At 35.5% G+C, this 27,023-nt stretch overlaps 1 protein-coding gene and 1 pseudogene across 2 annotated transcripts in view; one reads left to right on the forward strand and one right to left on the reverse strand.

Moving 5' to 3' along the window:
- Positions 1 to 27,023, reverse strand: part of Zfand3 (zinc finger AN1-type containing 3) — a 328,149-nt gene that overhangs the window by 193,460 nt on the left and 107,666 nt on the right. The gene's annotated exons all lie outside the window — the stretch shown is intronic.
- LOC120889424 (U6 spliceosomal RNA) lies at positions 16,272 to 16,372 on the forward strand (annotated as a pseudogene).

Here is a 27,023-nt window from a genome sequence, read left to right on the forward strand (position 1 = left end):
ATTAATTTTAATATTGTAGCAGGAAATACTTTTTCCTTTACTTTTTAATCTGGGAACAAGAACAAATCAAGTAATAGAATGTCAACATTAATTTAAGGGGAGCCAAAAAAAATGACTTAATAACACTGCAGCAGGATTAATATTGTACAATAGATCATGCAGCCATAAAACTCTTGACAAATTCATTTTTGTATCACTGTATATTTCTACTAATAGGGCAGGGCATATCTAAAAGGCTATTAATACCTACTGCACAATGTCGATCAAATTACACTGAAGGAGAAGCATTTAGCGGGCGATAGAAGAAAGAGAACTGTCCTCACGCATCTGCAGCTTGCATTTAAATACAGCATAGAGAATAAGCCTGAGTGATTTGAAACAGAAGGCTCAGAAGACTAACACTTAATTTAAATCAAATGGTACAACTCAGAATATGGTTGATGGTCACCAAGAAATCTGCTTCTATTTTAAGACAAGGAATTAAGACTGAAAAATAGCAATGATAGGAAGAGATTCTACTGCAATAGATTGAAACAAGTACCAAATCAGTAGATCAAATAGAGGGATTCTAGTCTAGTCTAAATCAAAAGAAGATACCTGGACCTTACACAAAATGTACAATAAAAATAACTTCTGTTTCCAGACTTTAAGAGACAACATTTATTCTCCTGCCTGAAACAACCAAAAAACCCAGACAAAAGTGCATGAATTTTTAAATCTCTGGACATCTGGGGAAAAAAAGGACAGTGATCCCAGAAAGATGGAAAACAAAGAAAACCAATCCTATAACTGTCTCTCCATGAAGAGTTTTCAGGTTGAGGGAAAGAGAAGGGAATAGGAGATGGAGCTCAACAGTAGTCCCAGCTTCGTGGGCAAGGAAACTACATGCAGCTACAGTTCAGGTGGGTCCTATACCTGGCTTAATGCTCTGCTCTTGCCATAGTAAAACTCTTAATTTTTGAGAAAAGAGCCTACAATTTCATTTTACACTGGGCTCTACAAATTATATGGCAGGTCCTGCCCAGCAGATGCCCTGAGCTGAGGAAATGACTGAGTTTGGTGAGAACAAAACAGCTAGAGTTCATAGAACAGAATAAGAAGCAAGAGCTGTCTATGGGTAGAGTATTAAGCAGAGTACAGATCAATACATTCATATGAAAAAACTTCAGAGGTCAGGAAAAGACCCATCTGAAAGACTTAATAGGAACAATGTCTCAACAGAGCCTGCTCCCAAAGATGAGCCTAAAAATACCTGTAATTCAGGGGCTCTGGGTAGAGTACTCAATAAGGTCTTTCCAGAGAGATAAGAGAATAACTAACCCTAGACTAAAAATCACTTCAAATTCAACTTAAAAGAAAAAAAAAAGAAAAGAAAATCCCCAAAGTAGGACTTCAAAAGATCAATTTGTTTCCAAGTACAACAGTCCTCTCCTATCTGCAGTTTTGCTTTCTGCAACTTTAGTTTCCAGAGGCTAACCATCATTAAAAAGTATTAAATAGAAAATTCCAGAAATAAACAATTTCATATTCATATAACTTTATCACAGTATATTGTTATAAGTATCATATTTTATTACCATTGTTAATCTATTACTTTGCCTAATTCATAAATTAACCTTTATCATAAGCATGTCTATATAGGGAGAAAACACAGTATATGAATAGTTCGAATCTATCCATGGCTACAGAAAACCACTAAGGGTCTTAGACTACAAAAGGAGATGATGCTGCAACTTAACTGTATCCCAGAACAAAGCTCAATAAGATATAGGTAATAAAGTAACATTTAGCAACCAAGAAGTTAAAATTCACAAGACCTGGTATTCAAAGATGTGCAATACACAGAAGAATGAGCATAATGAGCCCAACAATAAAAGGCAACCAACCCAGAACAGACATGGATATTAGAATTAGCAGAAGTAGATAGTAAAAGAACAGAGAAGAAATTTGTAGGTTACCAATAAAGCAGAACTTAGGTAAAAATTTATAAATTTCATTGGAAAATAAGGTATCAGCAGGGCACAGTGATGTTTACTGTGTAGGCAGGATCCCAAGTTTGAGATCAGCCTGAGCAATTTGTGAAACCCTGCCTCAAAATGAAATATAAAATTAAGGACTGGAGATACAGCTCTCTGGTAGAGTGTCCCTGGGTTCAACACTAATCCTGAAACATGAAAGAGAAAGGGACAGGAATATGGATTAAGGGTAGGGAAAACAGAAAGGGGATCATCAATACACTAAGCTTCCACCTTAAGAAACTAGAAAATGAAGAACAAATTAAACTAAGAGTAAGAAGAAGAAAGGAAATGATAAATTTCATGAAAATTCCATGAAATAGAAAGCACAAAAATAAGAAAAGCAATAATATTAACAAAAAGCTGGTTCCTGGAGATGGACTAGTTCTGTAGACAAACTTTTAGCCCAAGTGACTAGGGGTAAAAATAGAAAAGGTACACATTGTCAATATCAGATATCAGAGGTAACTTCATTATAGTCTGGAGATAGTAAAAACATAAAGAAATATTATGAACTTCATGCCTTAAGAGGAAAATGGATCACAACCAAATGGGAATTATCTCCAAAATGCAGAACTGATTTAAAGTTCATAAATCAGTGTAATTAAATTACCATATTAACAAATTCAGAAAAACCATATGATCATCCAATACATATAAAAAAGCATTTACAAAATTCAATATTCAGTCTTGATTTTTAAAAAAATTCTCAATAAAATAGAAATAGAAGGGAATTTTCCATAACCTAATCAAGCACATCTATGAAAACCTATAGCTAGCCTCACATTTACCAGGTATCTGACTAGACATGAAAAAGTGATACTGCCTTATTTTTATTGTTAAAACTTATTTTAACTTATTTTTATAGGCATCATAATAGAACATTCAAGGAATCAACAATAAAGCTACTAGAACTAATATTAAGCTTACCCAGGTGCCAGGATACAAAAACAATGTGTAGCCAAACAGAAACAGGAAAATCTTAAATTCCCTTTAAAAATAGCACCAAATATATTAAATGCTTAGAAAAATGACAAATGTGAAAGATCAATACAACAAAGACTACAAAATATTGTTGAGAAAGAGGTTTAAATAAATGAAGAAAGATCTCTTGACCACAGATTGACAGACTCAGCATAGTTAAGGTGCCACTCTACTGAGCTGACATACAGATTCACAGCAATCCCTATCATCAACCTAGCAAACTTCTTTGTAGAAATTGACAAACTGATTTGAAAACTCAATGAAATGGAAAGAACCTAGAATAACTCAAACAATTCTGGAAAAAAAATAGATGAATAAGTTGAAATAAATAATTATTGATGCCTGATTTTAAGAATTATTATAAAACTTCAGTAATCAAGAGAGAATGGTTGTTAAGGTCTGTAGACAAGTCAAAATAACACGTGGTATTTTGCCAGGGGAATGTAGAGTTAGTAAACAAGTCTGGATGGTGCCTGGCAAAATGCCAGAGGGAGTGGTTTGAGAAGTAACAAAAGCGAGCCATTAAGTGTGGAGATTCCTTATTGGTTGACTGATGTATCTAGTTTATGCTAATTAAGATAAGCTGTGCAAAATGTATAAATAGCTCTGTTGTCCTACAATAAACGGCTTCCATTCCTGCTGTATCAATCTACAGAAGTTATTCGTCACCCCCCCCCTCGGTTATTATGCTGCAGCCGGACTGCGGCAAATGGTATTGGCTTATGAAAGACAAAAAGAGTAACGTAACGTATCAGAAAATGCAGTCCAGAAACAAACCCCACATATAGATGAGCAACTCTTTTTTGGACAAAGACATAAAACTATAAAACTTCTTAAAGAAAACATAGGAGAAAATCTTTAAAAGTATATTCTTAAAAAAAAAAAAAAGATAAACTGAACTTCACTGGAATTAAGCTTCAAGCTTCCATTCTTTGAAAGTCATCGTTAAGAGAAATATCAACCAAAGAGTATTGCAAAAATCTTTGCAAACATGGGGGGGGGGGTATCCAGAATATTCAAAAATTACTTTAAAATGTCATTAATAATAAAATGAACAACCCAATTTTAAAATGGGCAAAAAAAGATTGACAGTCCACCAAAAAAGATACATGAATGGCATATAAGTGCATGAAAAGCTACTCAATATTATTAGAAGAATGCAAATTATGACCACAATGAGGCACCAAAACATACATACTACAAGACATAAAATTAAGGAGAATGACCAAGCCAAACTGTGGGGAAGATACAAAGGAAGTGGAACTCCTATATACTGCTCATAGGAGCATTTCACAGTATAACCACTTTGGAAAAGATTGGCAGTTTGTATAAGCTAGTCATTCCATTTCTAGGCATTTACCCAAAAGAAAATGACTATCATATAAAGACTTGCATGTGAGTGTTCACAGTAGCTTTATTTGAAATAGCCAAAACCTGGAAACAATCAAAATGCCCATCAACAGATAAATAAGCCACCTATGGTAATATTCACACAATGGATGCTATTGTATTAATCCATTTTCTGTTACTATAACTGATGTTAATAAAAGAAAATGAGGTTTACTTAGCTTACAGTTCTGGAGGTTGAAAGCCCAAGATGAGGTGACACCCATCTATTGGGTCTCTGGTCAAAATTGGGTAGCAGCATACCACATAGCAGATAACATCATATGGGAAAGGAGTGAAAGGGACAAGTGAGTAAATATATATATATATATAGTCAAAAGATTCAGGGGAGATGACAGGCTCTCTAATAGGAACCTATTCTCATGGAAACAAATCCACTCCTCAAGACCAGCATTAATCTATTCCAAGGGTGGAGCCCCGGGGACCTAATTACCTTTCACTAGGTCTATCTCTAAAGGTTCTACCACCTTAACACTGACAAGCTAGAATCAAGCCTCCAGCAATAGCGGACACACTACCAATTTTCAGACTGTAACAACTACTTACCAATAGGAAGGAATGAACTTCTGATATAGGCAGCAATATAGATGAAATCTATATTGACAGAAGCCAGACTCCTCCAAAAGAGAGTATATGCTGTGTAATTCTATTTATTTAAAAGCATAGAAAATGCAAATTTATTTATAGTAACAAAAAGCAGATCACCTTGATTGCCTAAGAGGAAAGTAAAGCAAGGGTGGCAGAGAGAGATTATAAAGGGCTGAGAGAAAATACAGATGATGACTATGCTCACCATCTAAATCTGATGATTTCACAGGTGTATATAAAAGCACTTCTTGAATAAACACAGTATCCTTCAAAAATCTCCCTTGTGTTTCTGCATTACTACTACAAATGCTTTTATATTCAATGAAATGTTCTGGTAAATCCCTCTGCCAAGTTTATCTTCCTATAAGCCTATTTATCAGTTGTGGATTAATCTAGGTTATATAAAGAATAAGGGTACTGGTGCTATAGATATGACCTTATTTATAAAAGGCCAAATTAGCCTTCACTTCACAGAACCTGCTAAAAAACACTTTTCTGATTCACAAAATGAATCTGAATGAAGCAGTTATTTCTCTTCATTACTTAGACTTCACAAAAATAAGATTTCCTGCTGTGATAGTGCAAGCAGGAAATTGAGGCAGCTTATAATGACGTCCATGGAAATGTGAGGCAACTGTCCATTAGTTCATGGCTAACTGGCCAGGGTCTTAGGCAAAGTAAAGTATGCCTCATTTCACCCAATGTTGTTTAAAAAATAGCATTTTGGGGGTACATTAATTTATTTTCCTCTTGATCATTATTAGTTTCCCTTTTGATTAAATTTCAATTGACAACCTGAATTAACTTAATGATAATGACAAACTTTTGAAGTGATTGAGAGAGAAGCCTGTAAAACTATCTTACAAAATAAGGACACTACTTTAGTAATGACATTAACTCCCTAATTCACCTACATATGAAATTTTCTTAAAGCACAGCATATTTGTGGGAAAAAAAATTTACAGAGAAAACAAGTTAAAAATGTAAAAGTAATAGGGTATGTGGAGTAGCCAAAAGAATAAGTATTTGTTGAGAAAAAGCAAAAGCTGCTATCTCTCCTTCAAGTTCAGCAATTCTAAATAAAGCAAAAGTTGATTATTTTCATGCAAACAGTAGGCAATAAACTCTCAGGTCACTAAAACTCTCTCTCTGAGATAGATAACTAATCTAACCTATAACACAATATATGCGTAACTGTATTGCTCATCTAAGGATACAGTAAATTCTTCCTAAGTAGATGAAAAATAACATTGCAGAATTTTCCCAGATGTAAAACTAGGAAGGAATAGAGGACAGTTCTTAAATTACTACACAGAAAAGTCAAGAAGACTGATTAAAAAAAAAAAATCTGAATCCATGCAGTATTTAACCTTCAGTTTAAAAAATATCACAAAACACAACCTTCAGAACATCTAGCTTAGTACTTAGTATAAAGCTGAAGAGGTGTGCTGTTTTTTTGTTTTGTTTTGTTTTGTTTTTGTTTTTTTTGGGGGGGGGGTACGTCATCACATGCAGCTATTTAGATTAATTAAAATGAAATAAAATGTAAAAGCCATTTCTTCAGTCACACTAGCCACATTTAAAGCTCTCAATAATCACATGGGGCTGGTAGCTACAATACTGGATAGCACAGATATTATATATATATATAAAATATATATTTCTATCTTCACAGAAAATTTATTAGAGATACTCCAGAGTGCTCAATTTTAAAATATGATAGTGGCTCTCTTTCACAAACTTTCATCCTTAAGCTATTTTCATAAATGAGAAATGTAATAGTTTTGTGAACCCAAGCTTCTCAAAGTGTAAGTTCTGAGGCCACCAATGAAATGAAATTAGCTTCAAACACCATTAACCTAGAAGAGAGTGCAGAATTTTTTAATTCTATATAATTTTCTTTATCTTAGGGGTATTTAACTATCTGAAAACTACCATCAATAGTCTATGGAACTCAAAGTTGTTATGCCCCCTTTGAAACATTTGAAGACTTACAGAAAACCATGAGAGTTTCACTAAATTAGCAAATGAGAGAAATATGAAAAAGCAAAAATAATATATATAGTGCCATGGTATCTGATAATTTTGACAAATGAACTCAGGCAAGAAAATGCCAACAAAATGAAGTGCAAAGTTTTTTTCAAAATAATTATCACTTTATTAATAGATGTAAATGTTGAACTGCATTAATAATTCAGATAAGCAGAATCTTCACTGAAGTTGTACATTACTGACTTCACAGAACAGTCTTTAGTTGACTTCTAACAATACTGCTCTAATCCTAGATTACAGTCAATAGTAAAGATGAATATTATTTGTCACCTGCCTCTTTTACTTAAGTCTCTGCCTGCCAAAATAAAATCTTGCCCTGTTTATCATATATATAAGGCCAAAAACCTTAAAATGAAAGGGCAAAAGTATAACACCTGGTCTAATTATCAATGTACTAATAATATAATCCCATTCAAATAAATAGCTATTGTGACTCTTAAATGTTTCAAGTCATACTTGGTATGTCCTAATCCTTTACAAAGTCTCAAAATAAACACTCTTGAAATTCATATACCTGCAAAAGTCCAAAAATGTTGGGCAGCCACATCTGTTATTTCAATACCATATCTAATGTTTATCATTCATCTGGAGATGTATTTTTATTAAGAAAGGAGTCATCGATTATTCCTGGAACCTCATAAAGGCAAAGACAAACACAGAATGGCTGATAAAATAGAAAGATCAGCCTGATGAATGGATATTGTTAAAGAGAGGTTTATGTGCTAAACCCAGCTTTATTGTGGGTCCTCTGTGTGCAGCTTGAGAAACAGCTGGTGCCTCAGTCATCTTATTTTTTTTAATTGGTTGTTCAAAACATTACAAAGCTCTTGACATATCATATTTCATACATTAGATTCAAGTGGGTTATGAACTCAGTCATCTTAAAAAAGAAAAGAAGGGTACTGTCCTTCATGTGGTAAAACAGCTTGATCCTATCAAACCTAGCAAATTGCCATTAGGTTAAAAACAGGAGGGAGGCCGAGTTCAAAGGAGGGGGTACACTACTCAACTTTGGTCTTCCATTTTTTCCTTGACAGGCAACTATTTAATAAGGAAAAATTAGAAGAGTGAAGCAAATGTAATATGAAACTCTGTTTCTGCCATGAAGCCAGAGGGAAAATAATGCAATATGGGAAACAAATATTGTTACTTCAGGAAAAAAAGTAAGTAAATTTCAGAAATAAACATGAGATGATGACTAAAATGAATCAAGAAATTGGTCCACTTTAGAATAACTTGACAACATGAGGAAGTATGGCCGAAAACTTCAACCACCCATCAATAACAAACTTGAAAGTGTTCACCTTGCTACTCTGCAGTCAAATCAACAAGTATCAAAAGCAAATGTTTAGTCTCAACTTGTGAGATACTAAGCTAACCAAGGACTCATTCTCACACACAAATACACAGAACAGCATTTCATTCATCTACAAATTGTGCTTGAGTGTATACAGTGAGAGAACTGTGCATTAACTGCAGTTAGGCTGAGGTGCTGGACGGCTGGGGGGGGGGGCAGAAATCATATAACCTGAGTTGTAGATTACAGGTTCAATAAGAACTGCAAAAATATTCTACTCAACATGAAGTAATAGTGAAGTGAGTGAAGATTAAAAGTTAAACTCAAGTGAAACAAAGATATCCCTGATATTAGCATCATTCAGATCTATATGTAAACACACACGTTTATCAAAAAACACAAATTACAACATAAATCCAAACTTTCAATGCACATTATCAAGAAAGACTGAAGAAGAATTGGAGTCTTAGAGCAGGGAATTTATGAGGTCCTTTATGAGGTCCCAGGAATAATCGATGACTCTTTTCTTAATAAAAATACATCTCCAGATGTATTCTAACCCTTTTCCAAATCTTCTATTTCCTATTCTGAAATTTATGTAAAGACCTCTGACCTACTGGGTCCTAGTCCTTAGCAATAATATACTAGGTAATACTTGCCATAAAATCAAATCCTAATATACAGTTACTGGTATGGTTTCCTCACAAGACCAGAATAAATAGGACAGAGCCTTAGTATGCAAAATCTTTTATGACTTTCAACTTTTACATAAATTTAAACTTTCCAAAACTGTAATAATAATGCAGAGAACTTCTGTGTGTCACTTTAACTGGATTTACAAATGGTTCTCATTTTCTTATTAAGGAAAATTTGACACTTGGGTAGTTTTTGGTTTTTGGTTTCTTTGTGGCACTGGGTATGCTAAACTAAGCAAGTGCTATACCATATTAAGGTACATCCCCACCCCAGAAAATCTGGCACATTTTTGATTCCTGACCTATATGTTTTTCTTCAGGAAATGACTTCACATTCTAACAAGTCCTCTAATTTATTTGACTCTAATAATACTATATTTATTCAATAATTACAAGGGGATTTGATGTTTCCTGAGAAAACCTCAAATTCTAATTTACTAAATGAGGTTTCCATCAAAGAAGTGATTTCTCTTAGATATTCAGCATGCAAATTAACTCCCAAATGACTGAATTAAGATACAGGACAAAAAAAAATAATATATGAATTAATCACCCTTTTTTCTCAATATTGTGAGTTATTTTGCACAACTCACTTGATTACCCAGTAAATCTTTACCTTGTTTGAAACAAAAAACTTCAAATAGCATATAGTTTAACTAAACTGAATTACATCATTAAACATTTTAGGGGTAGGATGTCATGATAGCTCCAAATTACTGGTTATAGTCTAGGGGTATTTCAAAAACAGAGCAGAATAAATTTTTTTTATCAATCTTTTATCAAGAAAAGAGAAAAGAAAAGAAGAAGAAAGGGGGAAAAAGAAAGAGGGGGAGAGAGCAAGTAAGTAGTCTTGAGCATGTGTATGTGTTTTCCCACTGTGAAGAGATTTCAAACCTCCCTCTTAGGTATATATTAGCCATCTTTCCCATGTACTTTTCCCCTGGAGCAGCACATACCAAATGTAACTATTCCCAGTCCCCATCATATCTCCTTAGCTTCAGGCCTCCTACTGATTTCCTGTCAGATGGTCTGCTTTTTTAAACCCTTCCAAAGAGAAGTCTCTGTATCTAGTATGCCCCTCCCAACTCTTCACCTAGTTTCCCTTGTTGACTATCTAATAACCTACAATGGTGAGGCCTAGTTCAATTAGTCCTTGCAGTTAATTTTTTTTCCTCATTTTTCCCCCTTTACTCACTGCCTACATACTTCATTCTACATCCTCTGCAGAACAGTAAGACTTGTTTTTCTTTTAAATCTCTAATGAGACTTCTAAAGACAACCTATTAAGTCCCAATTTCTTGTCAAAGGAACGATTATAGCTCTGAAATCATTTATGCAATTCAAATTTTGACCCAGACTAATCCCAGGAAATGTTTTTCACTCCGGTTTAGATATTCTAGATGGCACTCTCTGTTTAGAAAACTCTTAATCTAATCTATATGTTGCAGTTTACATAGCAGCAAAAAAAAAACATCAAAATAACATCGAGGGGCTAGGATTGTGGCTCAGGGTAGAGCGCTTGCCTAGCATGTGCAAGGCCCTGGGTTCGATCCTCAGCAGCACATTAAAATAAATAAATAAAGATATTGTGTCCAACTACAACTAAAAAAAAAATTTAAAAAGGAGTTGGAGATGTGGCTCAGTGGTAGAAAACTTGCCTGGTTAGCATGAGGTCCTGAACCCCATAGTAGAAAAGAAAAGAAAAGGAAAGGAAAGGGAAAGGAAAAGGAGAGAAGAGAAGAAAAAAGAAGGATAAAAGTAAAGAAGAAAGGAAAAAAAAAAAGAAAGAGGGAGAGAGAGGATTGTGCCAGTATAATAATTTTAAAACTTCACTTGGGAGCCCATGTGTTCTTAGGAGAAGGGTCTCTAAATTGAAAGAAAGAGAAACTATTATCTGGAGTGGGAAGCCCAAGTTAAAGAAGGAAAAACAGGGCATCCACTCAGGGGAGGAGGTGGTAATAGAGACAAAAGATTTTGCCAAGGAATTAAGGATAATGAACGCCAGGTTTCTCATTGTAGTAGAAGAGCATCATAAAATAATTAAGAAAAAAAAAACTAAAATGAATCCTATGGTACTGGATGGAAATGAAATCATCTGTATGAATTCACAATTTTCAATACTTCATCACAGACATAAATCTAGAGGTAAATGTAACCGTTTCCACTGAGAGACTCTGGAAGCAACAACATTCCAACAGTAAAGTGCACTCTAATCACCCAAATCTTGGCTTTTAAACACCTTTTTCCCACTGAAAACAGCCAGGGTTCCTTGGGAAAATGATTGACTACCAAGGATTGGGGTAGGGAAAGCATAAGATGAGACTAGAACATCTTGTGGCAGAATGCAAGAAGGGAAGAGTGACAGGGATATGTCATAATAGACACAGATATGGTACAGAAAGGGTTTCCACAGATCAAATCTGGAATAATTTGAGCATTAAAATAGATAATGGTAATAGAAGAGTAAAATCCAGTAAATAAAATAGAAAATGATAAATCCAAATTGTTATGGTCTGAATGTGAGGTGTCCCCCAAAAGCTCATGTGTGAGACAATACAAGAAGGTTCAGAGAAGAAACTGTTATGTTGTGAGAGCCTTAACCCAATCAGTGAATTAATTCCCTGGATAGGGATTAACTTAGTGGTAACTGAAGTGGTAGGGTGTGGCTGGAGGAGGTGGGAACTGAAAACCTGGCTGTGGGGTATATATTTGTATCTGACAAGTGGAGACCCCCCCCCTCCTTCCCTCCCTCTCTCTCCTTTCTGATCATTATGCAAACTGTTTCCCTCTGCCACACTCTTCCTTCACAATGTTCTGCCACACCTCAAGCCCTGAGGAATGGAGCCAGTCTTTTATAGACTAAGACCTTTAAAACCCTGGGCTTCAAATAAACTTTTCTTCCCTAAATTTGTTCTGGCCGTGTCCTTTAGTCACAACAGCAAAACACAAATAGACACAAAACGAATAAATATCCCTACCCCTACACAGAGATGGGATATTAAGTTTTAAAGCACCTTCCCATAAACATTTATTAAAAAAAAAAAAAGAGCTGGGCATAGTGGCACATGCCTGCAACCCTAGCTACTCAAGGAGGCTGGAGGTAAGAGGATTCCAAGTTTGAGGTCAGCCTGGGCAACTTAGTAAGATCCTGTCTCAAAATTAAAATAACTGGGAAAGTAGCTCAGTGATGGAGCACCCCTGGGTTAGATCCCCAGTACTGAGGAAAGGAGGGAGTGGGGAGGGGAAATAACTTTATAGAAATGAAAGCCAGAGATTTCATCTAAAAAAAATTAAAAATGTGGCCATCATTAGTAATGAGTCAAACCGAAATTGTATGTTATAAGATTCAATAAGAACATCAGTTATGTTGTTCTCCAAAGGAACATAATAAATCATAAGGAAATAACAGATAAAACCAAAATCAAAGAAAATTCTACAAAATAACTTACTTGTAATCCCCAAAAGCACCAAATTCATGAAAATCAGAAAAAATTAGGGAACTGTTCCAGAAGGAAAGAGATTAATATTATAAGGTCATATGCTATAAAATACATACTGGGCTAACTGGAAAAAAACTGAATAGGATATAAAGATTAGATGGTAGCAATGTATCAATGTTAATTTCCCAAGATTTTGACCACTGCACTGGGGGTTTGTGGGGAGGGGAGTGTCAGGGATTGAACCTAGAGGCACTTAACCACTGAGCCACTTCCCAGCCCTTATTATTTTTTATTTTGAGATGGGGTCTCAACAAGTTGCTTAGGTTGGCTTTGAATTTTCAGTCCTCCTGCCTCAGCATTGCCCTTTTACATGATTTTCTACCTCATCTTGGGTCCAGAGCAGAGGAGTGGGCTATTTATGGATTGAGACCTCTGAAACCATGAGACCCAAATAAACTTTTCCTCCTCTACAATGTTCTTGTCAGGTCTTTTGATCAAAGCAATGAAAAAAAGCTGACTAAAAAAAGAAATGATGGAGCATATGGTTGGCAACCTACTCTCAAAAATGATTCCATAAAAAAAGTTTTTTGTGAGCTGGGTTGTAGCGCAGTGGCAGAGCACTTGCCTAGCTCATGTGAGGCACTGGGTTCAATCCTCAGCACCGTATAAAAATAAATATAAAATAAAGGTATTGTGTTTTAAAAAAATTATTTGGTTTTTTTTTGGGGGGGGGGTAGGTATTGGAGATTGAAACCCGGGGTACTTTACCACTGAGTTATATCCCTAGTTCTTTGAATTTTTTATTTTGAGATGGGGTCTTGTTAAGTTGCTGGGGCTGGCCTTGAACTTGCAGCCTTCTTGTTTCAGCCTCCTGGATGTAAGAGACTTTGGGGCTAGAGGTGTGGCTCAGCGGTGGAGCACTCGCCTAGTACATGTGAAGCCCTGAGTTGGATCCTCAGCACCATATAACAATAAATAAAATAAAGGTATTGTGTCCAACTACAACTAAAAAATAAATATTTTTTTAAAAAAAGAAAGTAAGAGACTTTGTAACTGAGATCTTGGGAATACTACGGGAAGATAAGCACTTAACAGCTACCTTGTATACCCTGCATTACTCACTGGATCTTGTAGTATAGAAGAATTCTATATCCGATAAAGAGATCTCAGAAAGATTTGACAGATCAACAGGGAAACTTTATTAAATTCTACATTCGGGGAGAAAACAGCAGAACGTCAAAGAAAAGGACTTTGGAATGAAGGAGGCTATCCATTCAGAAGCAGACTAGCAAACATTATAGGGGAAACTTTTAGAATTGTCAGTGAGGCAGGAGGGAAGCCTAAAACAAGAAATAAGTGATAAGTTTAATTTTGAAGATGGAGGTGAGTGAAAAAGAACTCTTGGGATACATGATTAGCATATAACTTGGAACTCAGTAAAAACCTAGATAAGAGAATTTTGTGCACCTAGAATGAAGCAAGTAAGAGAATATGGCAGCCTTTCCCAAACTTTTAGGTAAAAAGAAAGGCATGCACATGGGAAGATAGCTTTAAGGTTCAGAGATAGTTGTTTGAATGTCAGCAGAGTACATGCTAAGAGGATATAATTCATGAAGAGTGAGCAATTCTGAAAAAGGAAGGAAGTTACAAGCACAAGTAAACATCCACAGAGTGGAAGGTGTATGTGAATGTGTGCTGGCAACAAAGACCTGAAACACTCGTCTCATTAAACATTTGGCATTCGAGGATTTGACATTTGGGGTTTCAGGGTTCACTGCATATAATAAATGATTTTGCTAAATATGAATTTGAATTGTCTTTATTGCAGGACAGCTGTGCCAGCTTGAGTTCCTAGGCTGGTAAGTGAGCCTAAGAAAACCAGCTTAGTATAGTTTCATGGTTTTTATTTAACACAGAATCTCAACATGTACAGTAGTACTGTCCCCATTTTAAGCTAAGAAAACTGAGAAAAGTAGATGCTACTCTAATATCTTGAAGGTTTCAAAACAAATCTCCCACAAATTTCAAGGATTTACTATACAGTCATTTCAATATTTATGCCTATCTCCCAATTAGACTTTAAAAGGTTCTGTGAGTAGGGAATAAATATTTACTTTCCCTACAATACTTATTGTAAGGCAATAAAAATAGTAGACATTTAAGAAAATTATCTTTAAACAAATGCAATTTATGTTCATAAAGCACTCATTCTCAAGTTTCAGATACCCAGGTTTAAGTGACTTCAAGAAGAAAATAGATTAAATTAGAAGACTGAAGAACTTGCCTCTATTTAGTCTCAATTTAATTCTAGGTCTAGTCTCAACTTAGCAGAAAAACTCAAAATACAGGCACAACTAGAAAGCAGCTCCAGAAAATGTTTTCTATGAATCAAAGGTTCACATTTATATTTATGTATTTCACCATTTCCATGAAATTACATCCATTTCTACCCATAATATGCATCCACATCATTCAAAATGACATTATCTGAATGGTGAAACAACACAGACGAACTACTACAACCAATACAAAATACATGATTACGGGTAGGGATGTGGCTCAGGCTCAGTGATGAAGCACTTGCCTGACATGCGTGAGGCCCTGGGTTCAATCCCCAGCATTGGGGGGGGGGGGGGGGGAGAAAAGAAAAAACATGGTATGTTAACTACTTTAAAAATGTTTAAAGTAAAACTTGGTTTTTAACACTGCATATATAACAACAGCAAGACAGAATTCCGGGACTTGTGGCTATCTATGAGATTCCAAGGTAACATTCCTATTCTGATGAGGTCAGACTAAATGCCTTTGCAGAGACCCATCACTACTATGGAGAAACTGCATTAATAATAATGTTCAAACATTTTATATTGCTACACATGAATGTCAGAGGACTAAACAGAAGCTTGATTTGTGGACTGCTGTATTGTGTTAGGCTATGCTGCACCACATTGGTTAAAACTGCAGCACAAAAGCAAAGTCTGGCATTTAAGAGAATTCTGAAAGTAAAATGGGAATGCTACATTCTCGGTACTCATTATTCCATTCTACTCAGGAAAGACTTAGCTCTTTAATTCTTCACAAAGTAACCCTTTTTCACTAACACCTTTAACCCTTGGCACTAATTTGTTTAGTGCCAACAAATTAGCACTAAACCTGAGTAAAAAATTGATCTTAGAACAGAAGGAAAGATTTGGGATTCTGCAGCCCTTTAACCCTGCTTGTACCTTAAAGCTAAGGTTCAGGGTTTACCTTTGAGGATAAAATTATGGAAACCAGCCATCTTAAGGCTTGGAAAATACCTTGGGTAGGGGGGAGATTTGAAGAGAAATTTCACCATAATTCACATCTACCCATACAGAAATTCACCTGTGTTAAACGTAAGTGAAATAAATATAAGGTACATTCACCTATCTGGGGGTCTTTAAAAGCCAAACAAGGCATCTTACAAGTGTGGAAGAAACTCTAATCCATATTTAACCAAAACTTCATTGTTAGAACTATGTCAGATCAATTTTGTTTCTAAGTAAAAATCAATTCTAATTCTATCTTAAGTCAAATATTTAGCTCCCAGGATTGATAATTAGAGAGATAGTGATAGCATGATTTTTAAATTTTTTTCATTTAATATTTCTTAGTAGACCTAAATGAGCAATTTTTCAAAACTCCTATCTATTCTGAAACTTTACCAGTCTAAAAACACATAACTAAAAAAAGACGAACATTAAAAAAAAAATTCTGCTCATAATTATAAATTCTTCGCTCCAAGAAAAAAAAAATCAAAAATTTAATTTTGGTGCTCACTTTGGCAGCATATATACTAAAATTGGAAAGATACAGTGAAGATTAGCATGGCCCCTGAGCAAGGATTACACACAAATTCATAAAGCGATTTTTGAAAGACAATGGAATGAATCTGACATAACTCTCCTATGTACATATATGGATACACCATGGTGAATTTCAACATCATATACATCCACAAGTCTGGGACCCTAAGTAGAATAAGATATACTCCATATTTGTATAAATATGTCAAAATATACTCTACTATCATGTGTAACTAAAAAGAATAAAAACTTTTTAAAAAAATCTAATTCTGAATTCCACTGATTCAGTTTCTCTATTTGATTTGTATACAAGATTTCTGGACTGACTATAAGGAAACAAACCATACAGTATAATGCCCTATATGCCCAATACATAGAATTAAATATTTAAATTTAAATAAATTTAAATAATTTTCTCCAAAGGCACAAGCATAAAATATCCCACTAGGAATATGTACCAGGATTGTGCTACCTTTCCTTATAATTTCAACCTATATACAATTTGCATATGAATAAAGTACCGACAAGTTTCCTACATCTTATCAACAACTAGGATATAGGTTCTACTACATTTATTAGGTAAAAAGCAGGTAGCAACTCTATTTGCATTCTATTCACTTACTTCAAACACATGCAACAATTTTCCCACATCATTTCAGAATACTACAGCCGAGTTTTCTGCTTGAGTGAAAAAAAAAAATCTAGACCACCTGTTACAGTCTGGATTTTAAATGTCCCCCCCAAGGGTCCACAGGCTCAAGGCTTGGTCACCGATTTCAAGGCTTGGCACTGTTAGGAAGTGAGGCCTATTAGAAGAAAGACTACTGGGGGGGCATGCCATTGAAGGGAATACTGGGACCTGGCCACATCCTGTTCTTTCTGCTTCCTGACCACCATGAAGTAAGCAGCTCTGCTCCACTATGCATTCTTTGCCATAATGTTCTGCCTTCACCACAGGCCTAGAGTAACAGGGCCAAGTGAACCATAGACTGAACACTCTAAAACCAAAAACCAAAATAAACGTTTACTCCTTATTAACTGATTTTCTCAGGTATTCTGTCATAGTAACAAAAAGCTAACAAACCACCCAGGATTGTTTACCAACTGCTTCTATTATTACACTGTGCTTATTAATAAGAAATAATGTCAATGCCTACAAGTTCATACTTTACCCAATGCCTCAAAAAATTATTTGATCCTCACAGATCTCCTGTATGACAAGTTATCATCATCCTCACCAAACAAAACAACAATCTGAGAAATTTAAGCCATTTGACCAAGGTCACAATAATGAACAAAAGGAGGGCCAGAATTCAACAAATTTAAGAAAAAAAAAAAGGTATCTAATCCAGAGCATTACAACAAAGGTATAATATATGGCAAAGCATTTCCTCTAGAATTGGCAAGTGATGAAAAAATAATTTGTTCTAGAGGGGTTAAAAATGTGTTTTTCCTGAAAGATGGAGGAAACTTGCTCAATACATAACAGAAAGACTATAATATCATCTCAAACACAGTCATCAGTTCTAACCACATCAGACCTAGATAGCAACAGAGGGATAAGTGGCCAGGAAAGCCATAGGCCATTTTGTTTTTCTGAAATGAGAAAGATCTTCAGGTAAAGAAATTCCACAAACATTTATTTACTCCCAGCAAATACCATGATCTTTAAGGACTGTCCGTTCTTATCTACAATTGCTTCCTTCCTCCCCACTCTTCATCTTAAGGTCTGGTTTCCACACCAACTATTCTTAATGAAACTATCCTAAAGCAGAATTCTTAATTTGAAAGCTAGAGCCTCAATGAAATACATGAAACCACCTTGAAAATGTGTATAAAATTATAAGCACTTTCACATTCTGATGAAGTCACAGATTTCCTCAAATTTTGAAATGTTGGGACTCAAAAGATAAATACTGTTCTCTAAAATTACGAATGACAATATTACTTATTAAATATGATGATCATTATTCATTTATTTTAATATCTCTGTCTCACTTGATACCATTTAACACTCAAGCTTCAAATCTTAAAATAACTCCTTTCTAAAATCTAGGTTACTGGTATCATCTAGCAACTGACAGTCACACCTCTGTGACTTGATATATCTACTTTACTTTCCCTCTAGAACCTGAGCACCCCTTATGCTCTCTATATTACTTGCCTACATCAGTAATTCTCAAAGAGTGGTCCCCAGACCAAAACAGTCCTTGGGAACTTGTTAGACATGCAAATAGCTCTGGCCCCACTCCATGCTGACTACATTTTAAACTCCAGGGAATGAGCCCCAGCAATGTGTGCTGTAACAGGATCTCCAGTTATATGGGTATTTTAGAACTACTGCATAATAAGCCTAATTCTATTTTGCCTTTCAAACATTTAATGAACACCGAGTATGTGAAGGATCTCATTTTAACATGGAAATTTCAAAAGCTGATTTTAGACCTTTCACACCATTCCAAATTCTAAGTACACCACAGAACATATACAGTTCCTACAATACCTAAATCAAAGTCATCAATACTTCTTCACCCCCAAACCATGCTCCCACCACAAATCAATATTCTTATCTGTTTAGCAGCTGAAAACTCTACAGTCCCATTTACTTCTTCCTCTTTTTTTTTTTTTTGCATGTGACTTTCAATGAGAACCCAAAGACTCTTATCCCAATATAATTTAGATTTCACCCCTTGTTCCCCGTTCCCATAAGAACATCCTAATCTGGGATTTTATGATATCTACTGCACAAATCTAATTGTTAATTTCTCCAGAGACAAGTGGCAGAACCAGAAACGAACCCAGAGGCTACATGATTCCAGAATCCAAGCTCTCACCTATTAAGATACATTGTTTCCTTGGAGTATACTACAGCACTGACATCATTTAACTCCCTAATTTTTAAAAAAAATATTTTGTTTTCTAGTTGCAGTTGGACACAATACCTTTATTTTATTTACTTATTTTTTATGTGGTGCTGAGGATCAATCGAATCCAGCACTTGGCACGCGCTAAGCCAGCACTCTACTGCTCAGCCATAATCACAGCCCCTTAACTCCTTATTTAACACATTAAATGGCTTAAAATCGGTTATTAGTCCACAACAAAACTTATTACTTTGGGTGAAAAAAAATAAGAGGGTCAATCAAAACTGATCCAGAACAGACAAACATTAGAATTAGCAGGCAAGGACATTAAAACATAGTGAATAACTATTCTGCCATGTTCAAAAAGTTGAACAGGAGATACAAAAGATATAAAGACTCAATCTGAACCTCTAAAGCTGAAACCTGTAACTTCCAAACTAAAAAATACACTGGATGGAATCCCCAGGAAATTAGAAATTACCGGACTAGTAAACATGAAGATGTAACAAAAGAAACTACCAAAACAACACAGAGAAACAAGAGGAGGATATAACAGCCTCAGTTAACTATATGTAGGATAATTTCAAGTGACCCAATATGTGTGGAGGAGATTATGAAATGTGAAGAAGTAACAACTGAAAGGTTTTCATATTCAATGAAAGGTATAAGAATAGCAGCCCAAGAATTTCTATGAACTGCAAGTATGAGACAGGCAGAAAATTACACCAAGGAACATCATAATTAAATCACCTGAAATCTGTCATAGAGAACACATTAAAGCACTCAGGGAAAAACATACCTTTTAAATACAGAAGAAGAAAAATAAGGACAATAGATTACTCATCATAAACAATTCAAAAAAAGATAATGGACAACATCTTTTAAAATACCCTGGGGGGAAAAGACCAACTTATAACTGTATACTCAATGCAAATATTTTCAAAACAAAGGCTACAGGCCAAGCACAGTGATGACATCTTTAATCCCAGTGACTAGGGAGGCTGAGGCAGGGGGATCATAAGCTGGAGGCCAGTCTTAGCAATATGGCAAGATCCTCCCCAAAATAAAAAATAAAAGGGCTAAGGATGTAGGCCAGTAGTAGAGTATCCCTCAGTTCAATCCCCAGTACCTTCAAAAAAAGCAAAGCTAAATAAAAACTTCTTCAAAGTTTTAAAAACAATTTATCACCAGTGATGTTCCATGATAAAAAATGATAAAGGAAGTTCTTCGATAGAATGAAAAATGATTATCCAATAGGAAGAGCAGTAGACACAGTTATTACAGTTAACGATAAGACTTTTTTCTTAATTCTCTTTAAAATATAATTGACTACTGAAACAAAAAATAGTAACAAGGTAGTAAAAGTTTCATACAATACACAAAAGCAAAATGTATTACCATTGGGTACGTGGGAAACTCCCCGCTTAAGTTAAATTTCCATCTCTCGAGAATATCATGGAATCCCTTACCCCTCCTCTCCGAAGGATGCCAAGCCAAACAGTGCCAAATTCAAAGGTTTTCTCAACCAATCCCCGTGGAACACAGTGTCCTCTTCCTGTTCTTGAGTCACCCTGCCAATTGGCACCTGCCACATGGCCTATACAACCCTTCTTAAGCCGAAGCTTGCAAGCTCACAGCTCTCTGCCCTCTTCCCTCTTCCTCTTCTTTCTCTCCTCTCTGCCCTATACTATAACCATTATTTGGATCCATAGAAAGGATTCTTTATATAGCAAACATGGTAAAGGATTATAAAGGATTCTTTCTATGGATCCAAATAATGCAAAAGGTTATCAGATTTAAAAAAAAAAAAAAGTGAGATCCAACATGCTTTTCTTATTAGGAAATGAGGATTGAACTCAGGGGTGCTTTACCACAGAGCTACATTCCCAGTCCTTTTTTAAAAATTTCAAACAAGGCCTTGCTAAGTTGGTGAAGCTGAGGCTGGCCTGGAACTTATGATTCACCTACCTCTTCCTCCCATGTACCCAGTATTATAGGCATGTGCCACCACACTGGGCTAAAATTTATTTATTTTTAATTGAACATATTTACAGGGCACACTGTGATAATTCCATACCATCTTAACAAGTAATGATCTAATCAGGGTATTTCAATTTTCTTAAACATTTATCATCTTTGTGTTGGGAACCTTCAAACTCCTTTCTTACATGATTATTTGTTGTAAATTTTAGTCATCCTCTTGTGCTGTAGAACATTACAACTTATTTATCCTACATTCTGGTACCCATAATCTCACCTCCGTTATTCCCTAGCCCACCATTTCTAGTCTCTAGTGACCACTATTTGACTACTTTATGAAATCAATTTTTTAGGTTCCACATGAGTGAGAACATGTTCTATTTCTCTGCCTTATTTAACTCACTATCCTCCAACCACCCATGTTGCCACAAATGACAGAATTTCATTCCTTTTTATTCATGTACCACATTTTCTTTATCCATCTGCCTGCCCATGGATGAACACCTCAGTTGATGCCATTATCTCTGCTATTGTGAATAGTACTACAATAAACATGGGAGTACACATATCTCTTTGGTATACTGATTTCCCTTCCTTTGGATATTTATCCAGTAGCTGGATGCCTAGATCACAAGCTAACAATGACAATTCACAAAATCCTGAGTCATAATGATAGCTTATAAATCAGAAGTGAAAGTGTCTCATTCAGTCACACAGAGCTCAAGTATTCCTACATAAAAACTGACCTTTACAACATATTTTAAAAAGGTTCTCTTGGTTGCAGGTTTAAATAAAAAATAAAAATAAAGCTTGTGTGCCTTAATTTCCCCCATCATTCTCCCACTCACAGAACACCTTGTATTTATTTTCATCTAAAACACACACATAGAACCCAGGCAGGCTTTCAATAGTGTTACTAAACAAAGCATATCAACCCTTTGAGACACCAAAAATACCACTCTGATATTAGGCTGGTTCTCTAAACTTATAACAAAACTAGAGTTACTTAAAAACTGAACAAGAACAGGGAATTAAACAGCAATGCCTTGAGTGCCCACATGTCTCAGTGAAAAGCACTACAAAAAAAAAAAAAAAAAAAGACTACGTATATTAACCACAAAAAAAAAGACTGCTTAAAATAAAGTCATGTTTAATTATTATAAAACAGTATTTGAGATAAGACATTAATTTTTGTTTTACAAATATACCATTTGGTATGTCCAAAAAGTAAGTGATTTCCACTAATAAGTCTATGTCAATGATGTTCCCATGCAAATTTTTCTGTTGCCCCGAATTACCTGCTTCCACTATATGGTTTACCTATAACAGGGGTCTTTTTGATTTGTCCTTCTCTGTCCCCTCTCTTTTGCTCTTCTTCCCCTCATTAATCCCTTAGCTTAATCTTTACTTTAGATTCACCTAACCCAGAATATCTGGTGCCCTTGTAACGCCCCTCCTTCGTCTTTAGTTAACTGGCCACAGAGGGTATTCCTGACAGAGATAAAAGGACACATGCCCATTGATGACAAAGATGCCAATGAACACACAGCCTTCCTGCCCTACTCTTTTCCCTAAAAAAGCCCCCTGTGGCTGGGCATGGTGTCACACATCTGTAATCCCAGCAGTTTAGAAAGCTGAGGCAGGAGGATCTCAAGCTTGAGGACAGCTTCAGCAACTTAGCAAGGCCCTAAGCAACTTAGCAAAACCCGGTCCCAAAATAAAATAAAAATAAAAAGGAGGTCTGGGGTTATGGTTCAGTGGTACAGTGGTTGCCAAGCATGCATGAGGCACTCGGTTCAATCCCGGCACCACATAAAAATGAAATAAAGGTATGATGTCCATCAACAACTAAAAAAAATAAATAAAATAAAAAGGACTGGAGATGTAATTCAGTGGGGAAAGTGCTTCTGGATTCAATCACCACCAGTGTACTCGCCCCACTTTAAAAAAAAAAAAAAAAGGCTCTTTGATCCCCTAAGATGAAGCTTTGAGGAGCTAACCCCTCCATCTTCTTCAGGGTCACCTTTGATTAAACCTGATTCTTTCCTACCAACTACTGAGGCAGTACCAGGCTAGACATTCCAGTAAACATCCCCAGCCAAAAAAGTAACCAGACTGTCCTTATCTAAGCTCCTAAACTGCTATCCAAACTATAAGAGGCAACATCTCTAAAACATAATACCTCAGTCATCACATTTACAAGTTTTGACTTTTAATGAAGACACACTGGGCCTAAGGGAAGGACACAAAGTTTGTTCTCATTTGTGTTCCTTCCCCACCCGTGTGTGTGTGTGTGTGTGTGTATGTGTGTGTGTGTGTGTGTGTGTGTGTGCGTGTGTGTGCGCGCGCGCGCGAGCACATTCTTTATATATTAAATTAGAGACAGGTTTCACTGAGTAGCTGAGCACCTCGCTTTTGCTGAGGCTGGCTTTGAACTTGCGATCCTACTGCCTCTGCCTCCTGAGCCACTGTGATTACAGACATGTGCCACCTTGCCTGGCTTGATGTCTTTATTTCAAAGCTTTACATTCAATCCTATTTTTTCTTCAAACTAAGTGGTATGAAAAATACAAAGCATATTCTATGCTTTCCTTTTGTCAATCCTAAATTCTAGAGTTTACTTGACATATCAAATAAAAACAGAATTACAATATTTTTACAGTAGATGGAAATACAATACCAGAATCAATTTATGGAGCTAACTAATAAACAATTAGTCTATGGAGGTCTAATCAGAAACACCTGTATTCGAGTGAAAAGTGCAACTAAACTTCAAAACAGTCTTAAGCCATTGGTGGCGAAAATACTATTATCACCTTAAAACAAAACAACATTCACATAAGATTACAAAACTTTACATTTTTCTTCATGATTTCCAAGACTCTTTGGGGAGGAAGTGTCCCTATTATGCTGAAAATTTGGCTTTCCATATTAGAAAATTAGAGTCTAACATGGACTTCCTAAACATGAACAGCTTAAAACTCAAAAAATGCAGCAGCCACTGGTTAAATTTGGAGAATTTTGCTAACACATATCTCAAATGATCATGAAGGAAAAAAAATAATTTAAAAAAAGACAACTTTTAAAATTTAGTCACACAAAGGAATTTAGAAAATCATTTTGTGAAGGTAACCTTTACTATTCTTTCTTCCAAAAGGTGCTAATCTTTAATAAGGGATCTTGTTTGTAAGTAAAAGAGTTAAAATCCTATCTTCTTATTCCCAAATGAGTATCAGTCCCACTCAAAAGTGCCATGTTTTATTTAAAACATATTCTTTCTCAGTAACCACTCTGTTCTAATTGGCAAGACAAAGCCAGGTCCCTGAAGCACATAGCTCATTACATTCAGTTTGGATTACAAAAAACACAATGAAACAAACTGTATCGAAATGTACAAATTAACAGTTCAGGAGTATGGAACTGGATGGTGGAATTAGATTGTAATTTGGAACAAAATCCACAGGGAGTCTGGGGAACAAATCACTAGTGTCTCTATAAACTATACAAGGTTTCTAAATGAGCAAATACCCTATGCAGAGGACAGGCTTTTCCATAACTCAACCAAATTGCTAAAGAAGGGTACAAGAGTTTTTTTTCAACACTATTATGCACATATGTATGCGAGAATGGAAATACCAACAAGAAGGTTTAACAAATGAAATCCACAGGTTGTACTATCTAAATATGAAAACTCATCTTTGCCTTCCCACTGAAAATACACAGATCTACAATTAAATCATACTTCTAAATTCTTTTTTTTTAATCTTCTGAGAAGTTAAACACAGAAGACTAAATAAGAAATAGTTCTTCATAAGCAGTACAGAGAGCAAGGTTAATGAGCTAAAAGTTATATGAACAACAACAAGAAAGATGTTAACAAATTAAAATTTCACCACCAAAAGAGAAAATGTGTTAGACAAAAACATTCGCATCACACATGCATACCTTCTAGCACTGTTTGTCCCTTGATTTTTCCCATGAGGTCTAGAGACAAACTGTATCTGAACCAAAAGAAAAAAGCACAGGAAAAGCCTGTACTCCTAATCTACATACAAATGCAAAAAAAAAAAAAAAGATGTTACTAAATCTTTGCATTACAATCCCATGTAAATCTACATCTGGGTTTTTACAATATATTCCCTCTAAATCTACTATCTTCATTCCCGGTAACATCAGAGAGTAGAGAAGATTAGCACTGGAGACTAAACATCTAAAGTCAATCTCAGGGCTGGGGATGTGGCTCAAGCGGTAGCGAGATCCACTGGCATGCGTGCGGCCCAGGTTGGATCCTCAGCACCACATACAAACAAAGATGTATCCACCAGAAACTAAAAAATAAATATTAAAATTTTAAAAATAAAATAAAGTCAATCTCAGTTCTTCAGCTTAAAATTCATTTAATTTTGGAATGTGACAATCCATTTCAGCTGCAGTTTGCTTATATGTAAAATGAAGATTTAAAATCATTAGCATTCTGTGGGTCAAATGAGATGATACTGTATAAAAGGGAATCATAAGATAAATAGCCTATGGCAATCTTAGTTACTATTGCAATTATTTCATTTCAGAATTTCATTGCCTATTGAAAGATAAAAATGTAATTGTCCATACCCTTCCTTCACCTTTTTCAACATATAATAATTCATTTTTTTTAATACCAAGGATTGAACTCAGAGCGCTTAAGCACTGAGCCACATTCCCAGCTCTTTGTCACTTTTAACTTTGAGATAGGATCTTGCTAAGTTGCTGAGACTGGCTTTGAACTTGCAATCCTTCAACCTATGCCTCCCAAGTCACTAAGATTACAGTAGTGTATCATCATATCAGGCTTCACATAATAATTTTTGTTCTAAGTATCAACCTTGATACTTTTTGATTATGTATCATTTTTCATTTTCCCGAAACCACACATCTTATTTTTCTCAAATCTGAACTCTTAAGGTTGTTTTTGGTTTTCCTCCCATACTGGATTGAACCTGGGGCTCAAGTATGTGAGGCAAGTCAACTACTGAACTACATCCAGCCTGACCCCCTCCCCACGTATTTATTTGTACTCTATTTCATTTTGAGACAAAGTCTAAGCTATCCAAGAGTACTTCAGGCTTATAATACTTGCTTCCACCTTTCAAATAGCTGGGATTTCATTGTGTGCACCACCACTGAAGACTTAAGGTATTTTTTCTCCTCTGAATCTAAAATTTATTCTAAAAGAAAACTAAGATTTTAAAATAAACTTTTGACAATAGTTAAGATTTCTAATATATAGTTAGATCTACTAAACACTGTACAAAATTAACTAGGCATAAGACTTTTAAATGATATAAAATATTGTAGAGGTAAAGATAATTTTATTCAGATCAGAGCCTGAAAATAACATTTTATCTTTTTATTCAACATTCCTTTTATGGATAAAAATTTAAATTGAAGGGGGTTATAATCAGGTAAAGTGTCCAAAATGTTCACACACAAAGGAACAACAAGAACAAGAATTACTTTAAAGGAGGACTCAAGGTGGCAGGCTAAAGGAAGCCTGCATTCCTAGTTGTTTCATGGCTCAGGATTCAAGCAGCAGGAGTACGGCTTCTCTGCAAAGCAGGTTAGGTTAAAGGGAGATTTCACTAAAACTCAATACTCAGGGTATCTTAAAGACTCAGAAATTTGGGTTCATTAAACATAGAAAGACTACACTGGAGCCAATTCAGGAGCCGCAGAAGCGCTGGTTCAACATAGGCAGAGGGGAAACACAGAGAGAAACGCAATGGACAGATTTAGTACAGAAAACCTGAGGTCAGAAAAGCAGCTTGCCCTTAGCTGATCCAGAGACTGCACTGTGCAAGGTGCTCGAAAATTTTCCCAGGTTTCCCAACTGGCCAC

The sequence above is a fragment of the Ictidomys tridecemlineatus genome, chromosome 8 (genome assembly GCF_052094955.1).
Source record: "Ictidomys tridecemlineatus isolate mIctTri1 chromosome 8, mIctTri1.hap1, whole genome shotgun sequence".
NCBI lineage: Eukaryota > Metazoa > Chordata > Mammalia > Rodentia > Sciuridae > Ictidomys > Ictidomys tridecemlineatus.